Raw genomic sequence first — 20,843 nt, forward strand, 5'->3', positions numbered from 1 at the left:
CGAGAGACACAGCAACCCCAGACGATCGTTTCAGCCTTGTAAGGCATCATCAGTGAGGCATAGCTGATATCTCCCTAGGCACCGTGAGCAAGGGGTCCACGTCTGGATTATCCCTTAAACTTGTGGAGAGTAAAAAATGGGTCGCAAGAGAATACTGAGAACGGGCAGCAACTGAAATAGCCTGCCCTTCGGTCGGTCACCGCTCAGTTCTCAAGCTGTTTTTTGCTCATCTTGTGCCATTACAGAGAGAACTTCTCTGAAACATATCAGACTGGTCCCACCCATACGGGCAGTCCAGATCCAAAATGCCAGCAAGTTCCCTCTGCACGAGAGACACAGCAACCCCAGATGATCGTTTCAGCCTTGTAAGGCATCATCAGTGAGGCATAGCTGATATCTCCCTAGGCACCGTGAGCAAGGGGTCCACGTCTGGATTATCCCTTAAACTTGTGGAGAGTAAAAAATGGGTCGCAAGAGAATACTGAGAACGGGCAGCAACTGAAATAGCCTGCCCTTCGGTCGGTCACCGCTCAGTTCTCAAGCTGTTTTTTGCTCATCTTGTGCCATTACAGAGAGAACTTCTCTGAAACATATCAGACTGGTCCCACCCATACGGGCAGTCCAGATCCAAAATGCCAGCAAGTTCCCTCTGCACGAGAGACACAGCAACCCCAGACGATCGTTTCAGCCTTGTAAGGCATCATCAGTGAGGCATAGCTGATATCTCCCTAGGCACCGTGAGCAAGGGGTCCACGTCTGGATTATCCCTTAAACTTGTGGAGAGTAAAAAATGGGTCGCAAGAGAATACTGAGAACGGGCAGCAACTGAAATAGCCTGCCCTTCGGTCGGTCACCGCTCAGTTCTCAAGCTGTTTTTTGCTCATCTTGTGCCATTACAGAGAGAACTTCTCTGAAACATATCAGACTGGTTCCACCCATACGGGCAGTCCAGATCCAAAATGCCAGCAAGTTCCCTCTGCACGAGAGACACAGCAACCCCAGACGATCGTTTCAGCCTTGTAAGGCATCATCAGTGAGGCATAGCTGATATCTCCCTAGGCACCGTGAGCAAGGGGTCCACGTCTGGATTATCCCTTAAACTTGTGGAGAGTAAAAAATGGGTCGCAAGAGAATACTGAGAACGGGCAGCAACTGAAATAGCCTGCCCTTCGGTCGGTCACCGCTCAGTTCTCAAGCTGTTTTTTGCTCATCTTGTGCCATTACAGAGAGAACTTCTCTGAAACATATCAGACTGGTCCCACACATACGGGCAGTCCAGATCCAAAATGCCAGCAAGTTCCCTCTGCACGAGAGACACAGCAACCCCAGACGATCGTTTCAGCCTTGTAAGGCATCATCAGTGAGGCATAGCTGATATCTCCCTAGGCACCGTGAGCAAGGGGTCCACGTCTGGATTATCCCTTAAACTTGTGGAGAGTAAAAAATGGGTCGCAAGAGAATACTGAGAACGGGCAGCAACTGAAATAGCCTGCCCTTCGGTCGGTCCCCGCTCAGTTCTCAAGCTGTTTTTTGTTCATCTTGTGCCATTACAGAGAGAACTTCTCTGAAACATATCAGACTGGTCCCACCCATACGGGCAGTCCAGATCCAAAATGCCAGCAAGTTCCCTCTGCACGAGAGACACAGCAACCCCAGACGATCGTTTCAGCCTTGTAAGGCATCATCAGTGAGGCATAGCTGATATCTCCCTAGGCACCGTGAGCAAGGGGTCCACGTCTGGATTATCCCTTAAACTTGTGGAGAGTAAAAAATGGGTTAATATTCTAATAGTCATAGATTTTTTGTATTTTGATCTGGGGATGGTTGTATGGTGGAGTAGCATTGCTGCCGGTTCCAGGGGGGGGGGGGGGGGCGCGTCGGAGAACATCCCCAATAATTTGTGTATCCCCTCCCAGTATGGCTTGATCATCTCGCAGTCCCACCAGATGTGTTTTGTGGTGCCTATGTACTTGTCACACCTCCAGCATAGGTCGGGGTAGGTCGGGTCTATTTTATGGAGGAGATGCGGTGTCCTGTACCAGTTTGTTAGTATCTTATAGGCCGTTTCCTGTGTTTTGCTATGTACTGAGCAGTGGTGTGTGAGGTAACATATGGTTTCCCACTCTGTGTCCGAGAATGTGGTGTCTAGTGCCGTCTCCCATTTTCCCATGAATTGGGGTGTCTCTCGTGGGGTCTCAGTTTGGAGCATGGAGTAGAGTAGGGATACGCCATGTGGGGCCAGGGCTGGTTGCATACATAACTTTTCGAACAGGGTTTGGTCCCTTGTGAGTGCTTGTCCCTGAGGTAGGGTGAGGACAAAATTGGCAAGTTGAGTGTGTTTAAATCGGTGCATGAAGTTGTGGGTAGTGTCCCCCATCATGTCCGATAGCGATTTACATTTCCCGCCCCATATTATGTGGTGCAAGCGTGGTGTAGGGGTTAGGAGGATGTTCCTACATGCCTGTGGGTCTAATCCTGGTGGGCAGGCTTCATTGTGGGTTAGTGGAACCAATGGAGATGGGTACGGTGCCAAGTTTCGTTGTTTCGAGACCCTTCGCCATACGCCTAGGGTGTGTTTCGTATATATAGACATTTCCTGGCTATCTGCGGTCTCCCGCATCCAGGGAATCCCGGTTATCGGTTTACCTGCCTCCGCCTCCTCCACTATCTGCCATAGTTTATGTACTCCGTCCTTTGACCACTCCATTACCCTCTGTAGGTGAGTGGCGACATAGTAAAGATGGAAGTCTGGTAGGGCCAGCCCTCCCTTATCTTTGGGCTGCATTAGGGTGGTGAGTCTAATTCTGGGTGTCCCTCCGTTCCATATGTATCTGGTCATCGCGGAACTAAGGGTGGTAAAAAACGTTTTAAGGATTGCTATCGGGATAGCCTGGAGGAGGTATAGCAGGCGCGGGAGGAAGGATTTTAATGACCTGGACTCGCCCTAACCACGATATATGTGGGTACGACCAGTCTCTCATGGAATTTTGAAATGTTTTAAGCATGTCGGCGAAGTTCTCTCTAAATAAGTCTCCGCTCTTCCTTGTCAGCCATATACCCAAGTACCTTATTTTGCTGTCAGCCCAGTGAAATGGGAAGCTACGGCGTAGCGGTTCGGCTCGTTTGGTCGGTATGCTAATATTAAGTATATATGACTTGGAGTGATTGATTTTCAGGTTGGAGATATCTCCGAACGTCTGAAGGTCTTTCATGATGTTGGGGAGAGAGATTTCCGAGTTGGAAACTATGAAGAGGAGGTCGTCTGCGAACGCAGCTACTTTGTCGTGTGTTTTGTCCGTTTCCAGCCCGGTTATGTCTCTGTTATGACGAATGTGTGTCAGGAATGGTTCCAAAGCTAGTATGAATAGTAGCGGGGATAGGGGACAGCCCTGTCGGGTGCCGTTATGGATGGTGAATACTTCTGTAAGTGCTCCGTTGACCAGTACTTGGGCTGTTGGCTCTAGGTATAGTGCCTCTACCCATCTCCGTATATGTGGTCCCATTCCCAGTTTTGTTAGGGTTTCGAACAGGTATGTCCACCGGACCCTGTCGAACGCCTTCTCCGCGTCTGTTGACAGCAGGAGAAGGCCCCCCTTTTGTCCCCTCTTTCCATGTATAAGGGCCAGCGTCCGAATAGTGTTGTCGATCGCCTCCCTTCCCCCCACGAATCCCACCTGGTCTGGGTGGACCAGCGAGGGGATGTGCGTTGTGAGTCGTGTTGCTAGGATTTTGGCCAATAGTTTGATGTCGCAATTGATGAGCGAAATTGGCCTATAGTTCTCACAGTATTCCCTGTCTTTGCCCTCTTTAGGGATAATGGTTATATGGGCTGTTAAGGCTTGTTTGGGTATGTGTTGTCCGTCCCTAACTGCGTTGAACGCCTCCACCATCGGGGGGTAGAGGTGCTCAGCGTAGGTTTTGTAGTATGCCGTTGGGAGTCCCTCCGGTCCCGGGCTTTTGCCTTGTTTTGTGCGTTTGACTGCGAGCGCTAGTTCCTCTACTGTGATTGGTTCGTCTATCAGTGCTGATGTCTCCCTGTCTAGGGTCGGCATCGGGAATTTAGCGAGGTAGGCCCGGATAGTGTCTCGTAGTCGCGTTTTTGCGGCTTCAGTTTGTGGCTGTGGCAGTGTGTATAGGTCTGAGTAATCGTCGTCGAGGATCGTCGTCAGTATGTTGGTCGGAAGTCGGTGAAGTGTCCCATGTTCATCTCTGATTTTTTCGATGTATGTCTGTTGTCTCCGTTTCTTCAGCATCCTGGCCAGTAGTTTGCCACTCTTATTCCCGTGTAGGGCAAAGAAGGCTTTGTGTCTGGTTGCGTCCCTATAATGTTTGGAGTGTAGTAGAGTAGTTAGGTCTCGTCTCAATTGAAGTAGTTGGGCCTGTCGGGAGTGGGTCTGTGTGTGTTTGTTCAGTTCCTCTAGTTTGTGTATGTCGGCTAGGAGCTCGGATATGCGGGCCTCGGATTGTCTCTTTAGTATTGTCCCTTGTTGAATGCAGTGACCTCTTATCACACTCTTGTGTGCCTCCCACCTAATTGTTGGCGATGTCTGTTCTGGAGTGTTAAGGTCGAAGTATTCTTTGATCATCTCACCTATGGAGACCTTGGTGTCTGGTCTGGAGAGCAGGTATTCATTGAGTCGCCATTTAGTGATGGAGGGGCGGAAGAGTTGGGATTTAAGTGTCAATGTAACTGGGGCGTGGTCCGACCATGTCGCCACCCCTATGTTTACATCTGTTACCAAGGGCAGGTCATGATGTGGTACATAGATGTGGTCTATTCGGGAGTAGGAGCTATGTGGGTAGGAGTAGAAGGTGTAATCCCTGTCTTCTGGATGGTGGGCTCTCCAACTATCTATAAGTCGGTGTTTGCGGAGTAGGGATTTTATGTTTTGGAGTTGGTAGGTAGGGGTATGTGAGGTGCCTGCGGATCAGTCCCATGTGGGGTCAAGTGGAATGTTGAAGTCCCCTCCTAATATGAGTATCCCTTCTGTGAAGTCCTGGAGTTTGTGGAGCGTTTGTTTGAGGAAGCGGTAGTGTTTTTTGTTCGGGGCGTATATGTTTGCAAATGTGTATGATTGACTCGCAATTTTTCCTTTGAGGAATATATATCTGCCCTCCCTGTCCGCTCTGCATCCCCCCTCCTGGAACGGTAACTTCTTGTGGAGAAGTATTGCAGTCCCACTGGATTTACCACCGTGGTAGTCACTGTAATATCCGTGCGGGTAGTGATGGTTGGTCAGTTTGGGTCTGGCTCCCTCTCGGAAGTGTGTCTCTTGTATCATAACTATGGAGGCTCTGCATCGGTGGAAGTCTCTCAGTGCCCCCGATCGTTTCTCTGGCCTATTCAGTCCTTTGGCATTTACCGTGAGGATGGTAAGGTGTTCAGGTGTTAGCGCCATGTCGTCTGGGTATTGTAGTGGGGGTCTCCTCGGTCGTCTCTGTCCGGTTTTGTCCCCGTCCGGGGGAGGGATATGGAGGGTCTCTATGGAGGGTGCCTGTTGTAGGCCCCGGGGGTCTGGAAATGGGTGGTCGCGGGGGAGGTCTTGGTGAGTAGTAGTGGGGGGTTTCGGTAACCTTCCCCAGTATCCGTCGCCGATCGGCGTCGGTTAAGGTGTAGGCGTCGGGGAGCAGTTTCTCGCGCTACCACCTGTGGTTTGCGCGGTGTGCTTTACTGTATGGTGACGCCTCTGCCTGTGGGGCGTCGGAAGGACGTCCAGATGTACCTGTCAATGTTTCCTGTTGTCCTCAGGGTGGATTAAGTCCCGTATTGTCCCTTCTCGGCTCTGTAGAGTGACATATGGAGTGTTTCTCTATTTTCCCTCGCCTTGGTGTGTGTTGGCCTTAGGGCAGGCATGGGTGTGTAGGTATTGTTGTGTGGTTGTGTCCATGTTCGGCATCAGAACATAATACAAGCATAAACATTCAGCAACATTTCTTCAACATATTAAAACATAACTGGTAATGGACAATTATGGTATGGGGTCCCCAGTAGTTGTTCTCGAGCTTCAGGTATTGCCCTCTCCGGTTGGCCAGTTAGATTAGTTTATACTTGTGTTCCTCCCCTCCCTGCCCTCCCGTGTTATGGTCATGGCCTGCCTTACTGGGTGAGGGGTGTCTAGGGGTCACTTAGGTGGTCCACCGGTGTTATCGTGGCCCTTTCAGATTCTTGTTTAACAGTGTAGCGTGCCCGTTGTCTCCCACTGCGTCTCTCCCCCGTTCGGGGGGTTCCCTTCCTCATCTCCATTACTATTCACTATCCCCCCAGGAGGAGGCGGAGACACCGCATGTCTTTTGTTTCCTCTCCCTCTCGCCTGTGAAGGCGATGGCCCCCACTCGGGTGAGCCCTGCCGGCGGCGCCCCCCGCCTGCTCCCCTAGGTTTGTCGCAGGTCCGGTAGCCCCAGCGGACGGGCCCAGCCAGGTAGTTGGGCCCCCACCCCCCCCAAGTAATTATCTTAAGTAATTACCACGTGGCACAGCCAGTGTGTGTTTAATCCCTATGTGTGCCTAGGTCCCTGTCTTTTACCCTCTCCTCTCTCCAGTGGTAAGCCCTTTTGTTATTCATTTGTTTCAGGAGATCAGGAGATCAGGGGGGAGGGGGGCTTGGGTACTGAGGTCTGTCTCTTGGGCCCATCTTTCGTATCCCATGTTCCCGACCCCCCCCCCCCCCTCTGGCTCTATGAGCTTAGTGTCCAAGTGGGTGTCTAGTGAAACCACCAACATGGCGGTATACTTGCAGTTTGCGGGGTACAATGTTCCTTTGGTTAGTCCATAGGGTCTTGCTTTTGTCGTCTCTCGGAGGGGTTCGTTTAGGAAATGGTCTATTCATTAAGTGAAATTGGGTCACCGGGAGGGCTTACTGCACCCAGGATCTCAGATGTTAGCTCCCGATGGGCGGGTAGCCTGTTGTCGGGTTCTTTTGGGTCGGGCGGTTTGCAAGGGTTGTTGCTGCGGGTCTGTCGGGAAGGCGTAGAAAGTAATCGGGTCCGGCCATGACATTTGCAGTGGTGGCAGTTGTAGTTCTTTTTGCAGGTCGATTAGATCTTCTCTGTTTTTAACATTGAATGGTCCTTTAGATGTGGTGACCTGTATCCCGGTTGGGAAGTTCCAGCGGTATCTGGTCTTGTTGGCTTGCAGAGTTCTTGTTAGCGGGCGTAGTGCCCTACGATATGCCAGCGTTGCCGGTGACAGGTCTGGGTATAGTTGGATTTCCACCCCATTGAGAAGGATCTGTTTAGTGTCTCTCGCCTTGCGCAGTATGTCTGCTTTTGTTTGAAAGTGTGCGAGACAGCAGATTACGTCCCTAGGTGGGGAGTCAGGCGGTCCACGCGGTCTGAGGGCCCTGTGTGCCCTAACAAATTCAATGTGTGTCGTTTTTGGCCTGTTAATGAGGTTGTTAAACAGTTCTGTGAGGGTATCTCTTAAGGGGGTGGCTTGGTCTGTTTCCTCCGGTAGGCCCCTTATTCTTATATTTTGTCTTCGTCCTCTATTGTCTAAGTCTTCTAAATGTAATGCCATTTGGCGGAGTTGTGTCTCCTGGCGCCTTATAACGCCCGTGTTTGTGGCCTGCGCCGCTGCCATGTGTTCGCAGTAAGCTTCCAGTTGGGCTAGTTTATTCTGCTTACCTTGCATGTCCTCTCTGAGAGCGTGCAGCTCTCCAGTTATGGATTGTTGCAGCGCTGCGTTCGCCTCCTTTAAATCTGCTTTAGTGTGCAGATTTCGGATTACAGCCACCCAGTCCGGTTGCGGTGGGTAAGTTGGGTCTTGTGAGGTGTCGTCCGGCTGGCTCTCCAGTGGTGATGCCGGGGAGGAGAGGTCTGAGGCCTCCGTGTCTCTCGGGGCCCGGGCGGCATGTTCCGCCGGTGCCGTGAGGAATTGGCGCATGCCCGCCGGGTGGGACCCCCGTGGGGTGTTAGCTGTGTGGGCGGCCTGTGTTGTCCTGTGTGTCTTGCCCATGGTGCTGGTCGTAGGTGCTGGTTCAGCGGGTTTGTGCTGTGAGCCTGGAGGGAGCTCGCGGGTTACGCCGCCATCTTGTCCGGCGTCCAAGCCATGTCCCCGTCTCTGAAATATTTAATTCTGTTACGCCAATGTTACTTTGTAACTTTCGCCTTGGTCTGGTTTAGCTGCGGACGTGCCCACCTTATCATCACAGCTTGGTTCTGTAACTGTTGCTCTCTCTTGGCTTAGATCAGAAGCGGCTACTTTGCCTTTCTTATTTTGACTTTGTTTTGCCACTACTTCTCTGCCTTGCTTTTCTCTGCCAAACTGTCCAACAGCTGGTTGACATTTTTGGGTAGCCTCTGCTACTAAACAGTGCACAGCATTTTTTAGCTCAACTGGGGTGCTTTGCTTCTCTCTATTAAGCTCAGCTCCTTCGCTGTTGTCGTCTCTGACTCCCCAAGTCAGTCTGTTTTTTATGCCTTTAACTTGTGCACTTGGGTGAACATCAGCTGCTTCTGCTTCACTTTTTATTACACAAACCGGCTTGACATTGCTGGCCTCAGCCACAGTGCTTTTTTCTCCTTTCTGATTCTTCTGACCTTTCTTACTTTGGCGTATGTCATCAGTTTCGCCATCACTGTCTCTTGACAATTCCACTTTTTCCTTTAGCTTTGCTGGACTCTTTACGAACTTGTTTGCTTTTTGTTCCTTGGAGGATCCAGCTAGCTTTTCACCCTCTTCCATTTTATCACTTCTTTCCGGCTCAATTTTATCCTTCTTGCCTTTTAATTCCTGTTCTCTCTCTTCTGTGTGTTTCTCAACATCACGCTTTGCTGCCTCCATGCTTTTCAGCTTGCAAAATACTTCTTCTACTGCCTCTGTCATCTTATGCAGGATGTCAGTAGCTTGGTTACGGGGTCCCTTGTCCCCATGCTCCCTGCAGGGGGCAATCTTCAAAAACTCAGTAAGGGCAGCTCTCTGCTCCTGCTGAGCATCCCTCAGGTTCTTAACCTGTGCAGCCAGGAAATGGTTGGTGTTTTGTTGTATAGCGGTTGCCTCTTGTTGTACAGCAGTTGCCTGTACCAGAGCCTTCAGCAGGTCCTCCATTATAACACCAAGCAGGTAACAGTCTTAAAGGTACAGTGCTACTTATTTGATTAGCAGGTCTGCCAAAATAAAAGTCCTCAAGCAGACTACTACAAGATGACTTGCACACCCACAGACCCTCAATGTGCTACTGTGTCCGCATCCTCCACCATATTGTGATCCTTGTTTGCAGATAGCATGGTCCTCTAGGGTAAACAACAGGCACAGTCCTTTGGTTTTCATATAATCCAGGCAACTTTATTGGCAAGTCCACACAGCAACACAACTAAAACATAAATATAACAGGTTTCCCCTTTAAACAAAAACCTAGCTCGTCTGAGCACTGACTCACTTTTAATATCCCTCTCTATCAGGGTTAAACTAACAAAAACATATCGCACCAACCTTATTAGATAGCAACACTCCGCTAGCTAGCCTGTTGCTTTCCTTTCTCCACTCCCAGTGCTCCAAGCCAGCCTTGCCTGCTTTCCTTGCTGCACTCCCAGTGCTCCAAGCCAGCCTTGACTGTTTCCTTCTGCACTCCTAGTGCTCCAAGCCAGCCTTGACTGCTTCCTTTCTGCACTCCCAGTGCCTAGTCTCCTTGACTCTCTCACTGGAAAGAACAGACTCTCTCCTACCTGCTTCCTGGGAGGAAGCCAGCAATCCCCCCTGTACCTGCCTAGCAGGGAGTGGTTTATTCCCACTGCTACAGCTGATTATCTGCAGCTGAGCAGTGGGTTGGAGACAGTTCCAAAAAACTCTGACCTGGACCTTATTTCTCCCAGCTGTGTATAAACTGAGGAGTGGAGCATTGGCCCACCCTTCTCTCCAAATGCTCCACACCAGGGGCCCATAACTAAACATAGCTTTGTGTTTGCAACACACAAACTACATATACTCCCCCTGGGGTTAAATGGCCTCTCTGCCTTCACTTTATCACAAAGGTTTGGGAATCCTTGTACTGGTTACTGCTGCCCAAAATTATCCTATGTTTAATACCATAGTGAGCGCCTAACACTGCCCTTCACATTCACTAAACTGGTTAGATATATTATAGAAGGAGAGGTAGGTCAGCTATAGTGCAGTATGTCAGTTCCTGGTAGACATGTGCAATTCGTTTCAGTCCGAATATGTATTCGGACGAATTTCGGACAATTCGGACATTTGGGTACTTCCGAAGTTCCGAAGTGTCGAAGTTCCGAAGTGCCGAAGTTGCCGAAGTTCCGAAGTGTCAAAGTGCCGAAGTGCCGAAGTTCCGAAGCACAGTATTGCCTAAGTACTAATATACTTACCCAGTGAAAGAAGAAGAATGTTACATTGTAACAAATATTTGTAATAAAATATATAAAGTATACAAACATAGCCAGGATTCAGCTGTAAGCATTTGCAACACTTACAACAATCAAGTCACACACATTCATATAAAATGTAAGTTACTTGGCCAGTCAATGTAATGACAGGAATGAATAAGTAGATAACTCCCTAATTCCCACGGTATTAGGGAGCTATCTACTAAAAGGCTGAAAGACCTAAATTGGTCTTTCAGCCAAATTTACTAATGCTAAGTAAAGATTACTTAGTATTAATAAATTATGCCCCTACTCGCTATACCGTGTACTGTGGCTGCGCCCTGTAAAAAAAAAAAAAGAAATAAGTTCCCCCTCCCGAGCCCCTGGCCCCCACCCCTGAGCGGTGGGTTGGGGCCCTAAATCAGAATAAGGGGGGGGGGTCCTAATGTCCTCCCCCCTGGCCCCCACCCCTGAGAGGTGGGTGGGGGCCCTAAATTATAATATGGGGGGACCTAATGTCCTTCCCCCGGGCCCCTACCCCTGAGCGGTGGTTGGGGGCCCTAAATTATATTAAGGGAGGGACCTAATGTCCTCCCCCCTGGTTCCCACCCCTGAGCGGCGGGTGGGGGCCCTAAATTGAAATAAGAGGGGGGGACCTAGTGTCCTTCCCCCTGGCCCCCTGTCCCCCACCCCACTTATAAAGCCTTGCCCCGCCCTGCAATTAGGCTCAGAGCACTCTGATTGGTGGGTTTAAGCCATCCAATCAGAGTGCTCTGACAGGTAAATAAAGAGACTGACAGGTAAGTCTCTACATTTACCTGTCACAGCACTCTGATTGGTTGGTTTGAAATCCACCAATCAGAGTGCTCTGTGTCATTTTACACAGCGTGGGAAAGTTCTTTGGAATTTTCCCACGCTGTGTAATTTGACTCATAACTCTCTGATTGGTGGATTAAGTAACCAATCAGAGAGTTATGAGTCAAATTACACAGCGTGGGAAAATTCCAAAGAAATCCCACGGATTTTTTTTGCGCTCGTTTTATTATTTTTTTTTTTAATTGTGTCGGTTATTATGTTTTTTTATTTGCCCTTTTTGGGGGCTGAAGAAAGAAGATTTTAGAAGAAAGAAAACATCGAATGGTAATTTTTTTTTTTACAGGTACTTAGTTAAAGGCCCCCCTCATTACTTTTTAAGGTGAGGGGGGTAGCTGGGGGATAATTTTTATTGGGGGGGAGGGGGTGACTAGGGGTTTGGGGACCCCTAGTCACCTGGGGACACACATTTATTTTAGGGCCCCCACCCGTAGCTCAGGGGTAGGGGCCAGGGGGAGGACCTTAGTTCCGAAGTGCTGAAGTGCCGCGGTTCCGAAGTTGCTGAATTTCCGAAGTGTCGAAGTGCCGAAGTGCCAAAGTTCCGAAGTGCTAAAGTGCCGAAGTTCCGAAGTTGCCGAAGTTCCGAAGTCTTGAAGTGCCGAATCGCCGAAGTCCCGAATAGCAAAAATCCTGAATTTCGGAATGCCGAACCGAACCGAAAATTTTCCCCATGCACATGCCTAGTTCCTGGCACTGCTAGCTCAGCTTTTCCTCCTCCTGAGTTTAATAAAATGAGCTACATTTAGTTGGTTAATAATAACACCTACACTCAAGCATGTACATGATAACATGCAACAAGCCAAATTGTTCCTTTCCTGCTTCAACATTTTGACGTTGTTATTATGGTTCCTGTGCATCGTGCATACCTCCCAAGTGTCCCTATTTAGAAAGGGAATTCCCTATTTTGGCCCCAAATCCTTCTGTCTCTCCTTTCTATCCTAATATCCCACTTTTATAGGAGATCCATAGTGTTGTTTTGTCTGAGTGTATAACAGAGCTCCTCAGCAGCAATACTCACAGTAATTATTATTAGTATTTAAAAAGCATCAACAATTTTCTTAACCCTGTACAATATGTGAACTAACAGACATGTAATTGCAACAAGATGAGCTCGCCGCACAGGGACATAGAGTGTTGAGGGCCCTGCTCAGATGAGCTTACATTCTAGAGGGAATGCCTCAAATCTAATCTACAAATATGTGTACTTGTTAATATTAGAGACACAGAGGATAGATTTTAGGGATAGAGATGCTGCTCCATGATATCACGACTAAGAGGTTGGCATGTTGAAGAGGGCATGTTATTCTATGTTACTAATAGTGCAAGCATATACCTTTTTGTCATATACCAAGACAATCCCTATTTTATATTGTATTCTCAATTATTTATATATTCTAAATAGAGGATCTCTTACTAACTATATAATATTATGGCTAAGATATCTGTACGGTTAGCCCTGCTAAGTTCTATGCTTTAAGACGTTATAGTGGTAAATAGGGGAACCTTGCTGTGGTTAAAGGGTAAAGTGGCACAAGAGGTAAGGAAAGGATGCATTTCATGTACACAGGTAGGTAAAATAAAATGAAATGATAATTGTGACGGACCGCCTGGCTCCCCGACCTGGTGCCTCCACCAACCGATGCTCCTAGTGCTCACAGAGGACTCCAAGCACTCCACTGAACACCATCAGCACTGTAGTCCCCACGTCCAGCGTCCTAGCTTGGCTGGGAACTCGCCGTCCTCCACCCACCCTGTACCCAAAACCAGGATCCAGCTTCCAGTGGGCAGACCTCTCCTACTCCAGAGAGCATAGCAGGAATAGCTCTTAAAAGAGCTGGTGATTATAACACTCCAAAGAGCAATCCCAAGAGCAGGGATTATAGCAAGTATAGCGGTTCCCTCAATCACAAGACGAGGCTCTGTGTTGAGGGTAAGCAGGAACACAATTTTAATGGTGCCACACTGGCTTTTTATGCAAGTCCCCAAGCAAGGTATACACCCACATGGACCTTATTGGGGACAGGGACACTAAACTTACAAACCAATCAGAACAGTAAATAAATGCATGACACTCCCATAACCCACACACAATCCCTCCCCTCTGCCTGGGAGATAATTAAGTCAGATACTGTAGCAATTCAATTATCTCCAGGCAGAAAAAACATATTTTACAAAACCCCAAAAGTACCCCGAAACACACACAATCCCTACAATGATTACATCCCCTGATCTGAGTGACCAACATATCCATAAATCACCCAGATCAGTTCAGGGGTTCAGGAATTTCCTGGAAGTCTTATTTTGACCGTCCGCACGCATAGTTTCATGCCCAAAACAGTTCCAGAGAATCAGGCTGTGCAGCCGGTCTACTTTGGGGATTCGAAGCACCATTCTAAATACCGAACGTAGCTGTTTGTGTATAAGTGAATTTATTATTATTATCTACCTCACTTTGAGTGTATTTTTTTCTTGTTTTATATTTTTATATTAATTACCTTTAAATAAAAGTACTTTTTTATTGGTTTAAAAAATCAGAGATAATAAAAAGCGCTAAAAAGGCATTCAGGGGGAAAAAAGTAAAAAATTGGAAAAAACTATATAAATGATCCCCCCTTGCATGCAATAAAAAAAATGCAGCACTGTGCAAATAAATCAATATGCTGCTACACACGTAAGTGTCGTGATTCCAGACCCAGACACACTTTAAGAAGAGTAGAAAAAAAGTAAAGATGAGTGGAGCGAAAATTTGCAGGAAAGCCTGCTTTTGTACCTCTTGTGCAATAAAAGAATAACTATAATATATACTTAGAGTATGTAGATAAGTCTCAATGGCATGTGAATAAAAGAAAAAAACAGATACAAAATAATCGTGCAATATGTCAGGAATACATAAAAAAACAAGCAAATTTATGTGCGGTTAAAAGGGATAAATACTGCTTACGAGATGGCAGTAGGTGAGTTTTATGCGTACAGAGATGCTCCGCTACTCACAAGTGCTTTGGATCTGGGATCTGGACAAAGTCAGCAAAGTCTGCAAAGTTGTTTCTATTGATTGGGTATCCTATCCTACTTTTTTATTGGACCAACCTTTGCTGCTATTCTGCGTGAACTAACGTATCTGTGGTAGGGATTGTACCACCCAAGCCCAAGGGATAGAGAATTCCACATCTGCTCCATCAAATGTGAGTAAATTTCTTACCACTTTAATTGTATTCTGTGCCTTACGGTACACACTATTTTGGTTTTTCATTTTTCCTTTTTCTCCTATATTTCTGGAGGGAAAAGACCATTATTATCTATACCTACAAGTGGGCACTACACTATAATATCCTAAGCCCATATCCGCAGAGCTGCTTATGTTTCCACCATTTGAGTGACTGCCACCACCAAGAACCACAAAAAATCCATAGGCGGGGATTGTTCTGCCCAGGCGTTTAAGCTGGAGCTTCAATTTTAGCTCCAGGAAATTGACACTTTAGGCGCTGCACCACGTACTTTTCATCTGTTGGTGGATAATGTCAGTGGATGCCCCTTGTTCGTGAGTTTATTCTTACTGAACACCGTTCGAATAGCCGAACATCCATGGAAGGTAAAGTTTTAGCAGTGTTTGCGCCGTCGAGTGTCTGATTTGAGTGCCATGAACTCAATGACCAAACACCGCTCACTGTACTCGCGGCTCAAGATGGCCGCCGCCACGTGGTCGAATGGCACTTCGAATGGCTTCAGGAGTTCTGGACTTCGAAGTGCCACAATTTACAGATCATTTTAATGGATTTATACCAATATGGCTTGGATACGCACACACTCCAGTGGTTAGGGAGTTAGGTTAGGGAACATAATTTTGTATTAAAGTGGGTACGCCTACACTTAACAAGCTTCATAAATGCTGCATTAGAGTGATGGTATTTAGCATTCTCTCTTTCTCCGATGTTAGCTTGAGGACAACCATGTTGGGTGGTTCTTTCTTTGTGCAACTATTCCCAAAGGGCACAGCCTGGCCCTGTAATGACACAGATACTTTAATGACAACTACCATCTTTCATTCGTCATTTTTGAACGCGCCACTTTGATTGTGAAATTAAACCAACATGTTTTTTTACTGCAGATGCCAGAAAACAAGGATCAAAACATCCCCTGGAATGTCCTGGCTCACTGTAGTCCTGGCTATCATTCCCCTTTATTATCTTTATAATTGCCTGGCTGTGGATACAATTGAGCTGATTTACGAAGAGCAAATTTGGGGGTCAGGTTCTGATGGCGGAGCCTTTTAGGTGTAAAAGAATGTTCTCTAGAGTTGCTTCATTCTTTCACTTGAAATGACTCTCCATAAATCACCTCACCTTTGTGCCTTTAAGACTTTGCTGTTAAAACGCAAGCAATCTTGTATCTAAATATAATTGTACAGGCTTTGCCTTGTTATCTGCTTTTAACCGGCTTGAGTTGGATGAACTGCAGGATTCCCACATACCTGGCGGGGCAGAAGCTGTTTATCTGGAATTGCAGGACTTCAGAGTACACGGTGTATTTGGATCATATCTACTCTCTCATCAGTGACAAAGAGTTTTTCAGTGAACAAATAACTCTTGCACTGAACACCTGTAATCAAACCGGCCCCCGTACTTGGTATATCATGATTGGGCAAATATAATTGGGGAGTAATCAGTAGAGTTTTATTCAGTGAGTTAAATTCCACATTCCAAAATAGCTGAGACAGAACACAAAATAAAGCGAAGAAAAGTTCCTTGCCACTGCAAGCCTGGAGGGTCCATGGCACATTCTCCAGGGGTGAAGGGTCACCAAAGGAAGGGTCGGGGCAGAATTGGTTTAAGATTGCCCATCGCTCCCTCCTAGAGTGTTGTGTGTGGAGGAATCTGAGGGCTGTATCTGGGGGGTGGCTTAGTGTGCTGGTCAAGTGTTGTGTCTGTGTGGTGGCTGAATGTTGTGTGTGTATGGGAGTCTGAGTGTGGCTCAGTGTTGCGTGCAGTAGTGTCTGAGTGTAAGTTAGTTTTCCTGCTTAACTTTTTTATATTATACAAGGATTTTTGGCTACACAGGCAAAGATGCATATTGTGGCACCTCCCAACCAAAAAAAAAATGTGTCTTCACCTGTTTGTCTTGTGATACCCCTTTTGAGTTTCTCATGCCCTTTCTTTGTCTCTTTCTCCACCCCAGCCCCTTTGTGTGGCTCTTGGACCCTCAGTCCGTTTTGTGTGTCCCTCTCCTCCAGATCCCTTAGTGTGTCTCTTTCCTCTCAAGCCATATAGACATAGATATACAGGCAAAAATACATGCATGCATACAATAAAACAAGACACAAACATACAGACACATAACCATTCAACACACAGTCATAGTCATTCAGGCACACAGTCACAAAGATACACAGACACACAGTCATGAAAGGCACACAATCAAAGTCATACAAGCACACAGTCATGCAATATAGACAGAGAAATAGACGCAGTCATACAGAGACAAAATCGCAGGCATACAGAGGTCACAGTTACACAGAGATATACAGATATAGTCATAAATACAGAGACAGACATACAGTTACACAGAGACATACATACATAAATATTAATAGACAAATAGGCATACAGAGACACGTAGACGGGTATACAGAGACATACATACACAGTTTTACATACAGTCACAATTACATACTTACTACTGTACAATCAGGTCCCTGGAGAGCATGATGTCTGGCTCTGTGGAGTCCATTCTGCAGCCCAGCGTATAACTAAGGCACCAGCCTCGCTGTGTGGTACACAGGGTGCAGGGATATGATGTAATTCATAATCACGCACCCTCCACACTACCTGCCACATGCTCCAGGTCAGGAGGCTGGACTGCGTGGAGGGTAGGAAGCACTTCCCATGCTACAAGAGGTGACCGGCTGGAGAGGAATGCAGTGTACTTCCTTCCTGCCGGTCACCCTGACATTACAACCCCCAGGCCGGTGTGCCTTAAGGTGACCACCTGTGCCACCTTACGGAAGCGCCGGCCCTGTCCATGGTGGTCCAGTGGAGGGTGTGCTGGATGCCTTGTGAACTGGTGGGTGAGTGTTGTGGTGTGCACCAATATCTAGTACAGATCACATTAAGAACACCCTTGTGGTGCTGCACTAAATTAATGACTCCATCTCAGGATTATGTTTAATGCAGGGCAAACGGGCAGGCACCCCGAGCCCAGCTACTCCTGGGGAGCCCAAAGCAGCTGCCAAGTGGGCATTCTGCCAGTGACCTTTAATATTGCTCCAAACCGGCCCCTGTCATTTTGCCTGCTGGGAGGAAGTGAGTACAGATCACTTCCTCCCAAGTAACAGGGTGCTGCTGGCAATGAGACGGTGGAGGAGGCACACACAGGAGGAGGAGAGGGACTGAGGAAGCCTGGTTTCTCAGACTCCCATCAGCCTTGGCCATCCAGCTCCCACTGGAACCCAGTGAAGCCACCCATCTGTACCCAAAAGTTAGGGCGACAGAAGGGTGGTTAAGATATGTAAATTGATATATGTGTGTGTACCTGGGTCCGAGTCAATGCATTTATCTTGCTATGTGTGTGTCAGTGTGTGTATCTGGCTGTGTGTGTCAGTGTGTGTATCTAGTTGTGTGTGAATCTGGCTGTGTGTGTGTCTTTGGCTGTGTTTGTGTCAGTGTGTGAATCTGGCTGTGTGTGTGTGTGTCTGGATGTGTGTGTGTCAGTGTGTGTATCTGGCTGTATGTGTCTATGGGTATCTGTGTGTCTGTTTATCTCTGTGTATGTGTATCTGTGTGAATGTATACCTGTGACTGTATGTGTACTTGTTTGTCAGTGTGTATGTGTACCTGCGTATCTGTGTGTACCTGTGTGTGTATATATATATATATATATATATATATATATATATATATATATGTATATATATATATATCAGTGTGTGTATCTATTCATGTGGCAATGTATGCATCCCAATGCCAACACAGCACACAAATACACCCCTACATTCAAACACTAACACTACATAAAACACACCCCAGCATGCAATAACAAACATTACATACCAACACACCCCTTTATTAAAATGCTAAAATTATATACAAACACCAACTCTACACACAAAAACACATCTGCATTTAAAAGCCAACACTACATACAAACTCACACCCCTGCATTCAAACGCAACACTACACATAAGTACACCACTGCATTCCAATGGTAACAGTACAATACAAATACACCCGTACATCCACACACACATAATCCATACAAAAACTTGCTTACATTCAAATGCACCAACATTTGGGGGGGGGTTTGAGGAGAGCAGGGTCCATCACTTATTCCTTTTTTTAAAAATTCTATACAATTCTTGTATTAGTTGCTCGTTACACTAGCATTCCTAAACTTTTTTTTTAATGACATCACTGAAAAATAACTATCTTTCATTGGCAATATCAGATCAGAAATTGATGGGAAGATTTTAATAACATAGCACAGTATGTAAATATAATTATAGCCTTACTCATTCCAAATTTGGTTCGGTACATATTAAAGGATTAATGTATAGAATGAAATACAGCTGTAGCTATGCCAACTGCAATCGGCAAAGTATAATTAACACCTTTTGAATACTTGGACACAGCATTTGGAAAAACCCATTGTCCACCAATTTGGATAAATAATGGGCACCATTAAAAACATTTTTTAACCGTTGGGTATATCATTAACATTGCACCAAGTGATATCCATTATACAGACTGTCATATGGTCTCCTAACTATTGGTATGATTTATGTGACTGTCTTGGACCATTAACAATTGATGTTTTATGACAATTATATTATTTTTTTCATCATTCCTTTCAAACGTGCAGTAACAAATATCGCCACTTTGGGTGCATTTATGCTCATGTGCCGCATGTTCTTCCTATGCAGCCACTAGTGAGGGACATGGTCCAAGAGAACTTACATGATGGTCTGCCAATTCGGGAAACATCCAATGATGGTTCAATATAATGAGGTCTAAAGCCAGTACAGATAATTATCATGCAGTATCAGAATCAGGTGCTAGACTAATTAATTATATGGATTTTTTATTAAAACATCTTCACTACTATTTAAGGTAAATTCCACTGCTCTGGAAACTATGGAATTGAATCTCCCATAACTTGTGTTAAAGATGTAGCAATTGGCATCATAATTCAGTTTAGTCCTGGCACAATCAGGGCACACGTTGCACTGGAAGAGGAGAAACAAAGGAGAAATATGTTAATATTCAGACATTTGAATTTATGTTTTGAAGAGGGTGACAAACCTAGCACAAACACAATAGATGATCAAATTGCAATCAGAAATGCATTCAGACATAGTGTACTGAAACCAGCTTCAAAGTTCTTTCCACAACAGCTGGCCACTGTACAAATTAAAGGACCACTATAGTGCCAGGAAAACAAACTCATTTTCCTGGCACTATAGGGTCATTAGGTCCCTCCCACCCTCCGGGCCCCCCCGCCGCTGGGCTGAAGGGGTTAAAACATCACTGAAAAATAACTATCTTTCATTGGCAATATCAGATCAGAAATTGATGGGAAGATTTTCATAACATAGCACAGTATGTAAATATAATTATAGCCTTACTCATTCCAAATTTGGTAAGGGTGCATATTAAAGGATTAATGTATAGAATGAAATACAGCTGTAACTCTGCCAACTGCAATCGGCAAAGTATAATTAACACATTTCGAATTCTTGGGCACAGCAGCCCATTTTCCGCCTTTTTGGGTAAATGATGGGCACCATTAAAAAATGCTTGTTTGGTATGTCATTAACATTGCCCCAATTGATATTATCTATAATACCGATTGTAATATGATGGGCTCTTCTAACTATTGGTACAATTTATGTGACTGTCTTGGACCATTAACAATTGATGTTTTATGACAATTATATTATTTTTTTCATCATTCCTTTCAAACGTGCAGTAACAACTATCGCCACTTTGGGTGCATTTATGCTCTTGTGCTGCATGTTCTTCCTATGCAGCCACTAGTGAGGGACATGGTCCAAGAGAACTTACATGATGACATGCCAAGTTGGGAAACATCCAATGATGGTTCAATATAATGAGATCTAAAGTCAGTACAGATTCACAACATGGATTACCATGGAGTATCAGAATCAGGTGCTAGACTAATTATTTATTTAGATATATTGATTTTATTTATTGAAACACCTTCACCTTCATTTATTGACACACACACCTCATGAATTCCTAAATATGTATGGGTTTTTTTTTTAGAATCACATTCCCTACACCTTTATCTGCCTGTTTTATGATCAGTCTTTCATCAATTTTAATTCATTTAGAGCTTCTCTCTCGTGTTTAGTCATATTATCTATTTTGTTTGTTTCCTTCTTAATATCCTTAATGACTGTGTTTCCAAATAAGTTAAGGGACCTCTATAGGCACCCAGACCACTTCAGCTCAATGGAGTGGTCTGGCTGCCAGGTCCCCCTAGTTTTAACCTGCAGCTGTAAACATAGCAGTTACAGAGAAACTGCTATGTTTCACTGAGGGTTAATCCAGCCTCTAGTAGGTGTCTCACTGACAGCCGCTAGAGGGGCTTCTCGATTCGTCCATAGGCAAGCATTGAGTAATGCTTTCGTATGGGCGGTTTGA

Source organism: Pelobates fuscus, chromosome 8 (genome assembly GCF_036172605.1).
Source record: "Pelobates fuscus isolate aPelFus1 chromosome 8, aPelFus1.pri, whole genome shotgun sequence".
In the NCBI taxonomy this organism is placed as follows: domain Eukaryota; kingdom Metazoa; phylum Chordata; class Amphibia; order Anura; family Pelobatidae; genus Pelobates; species Pelobates fuscus.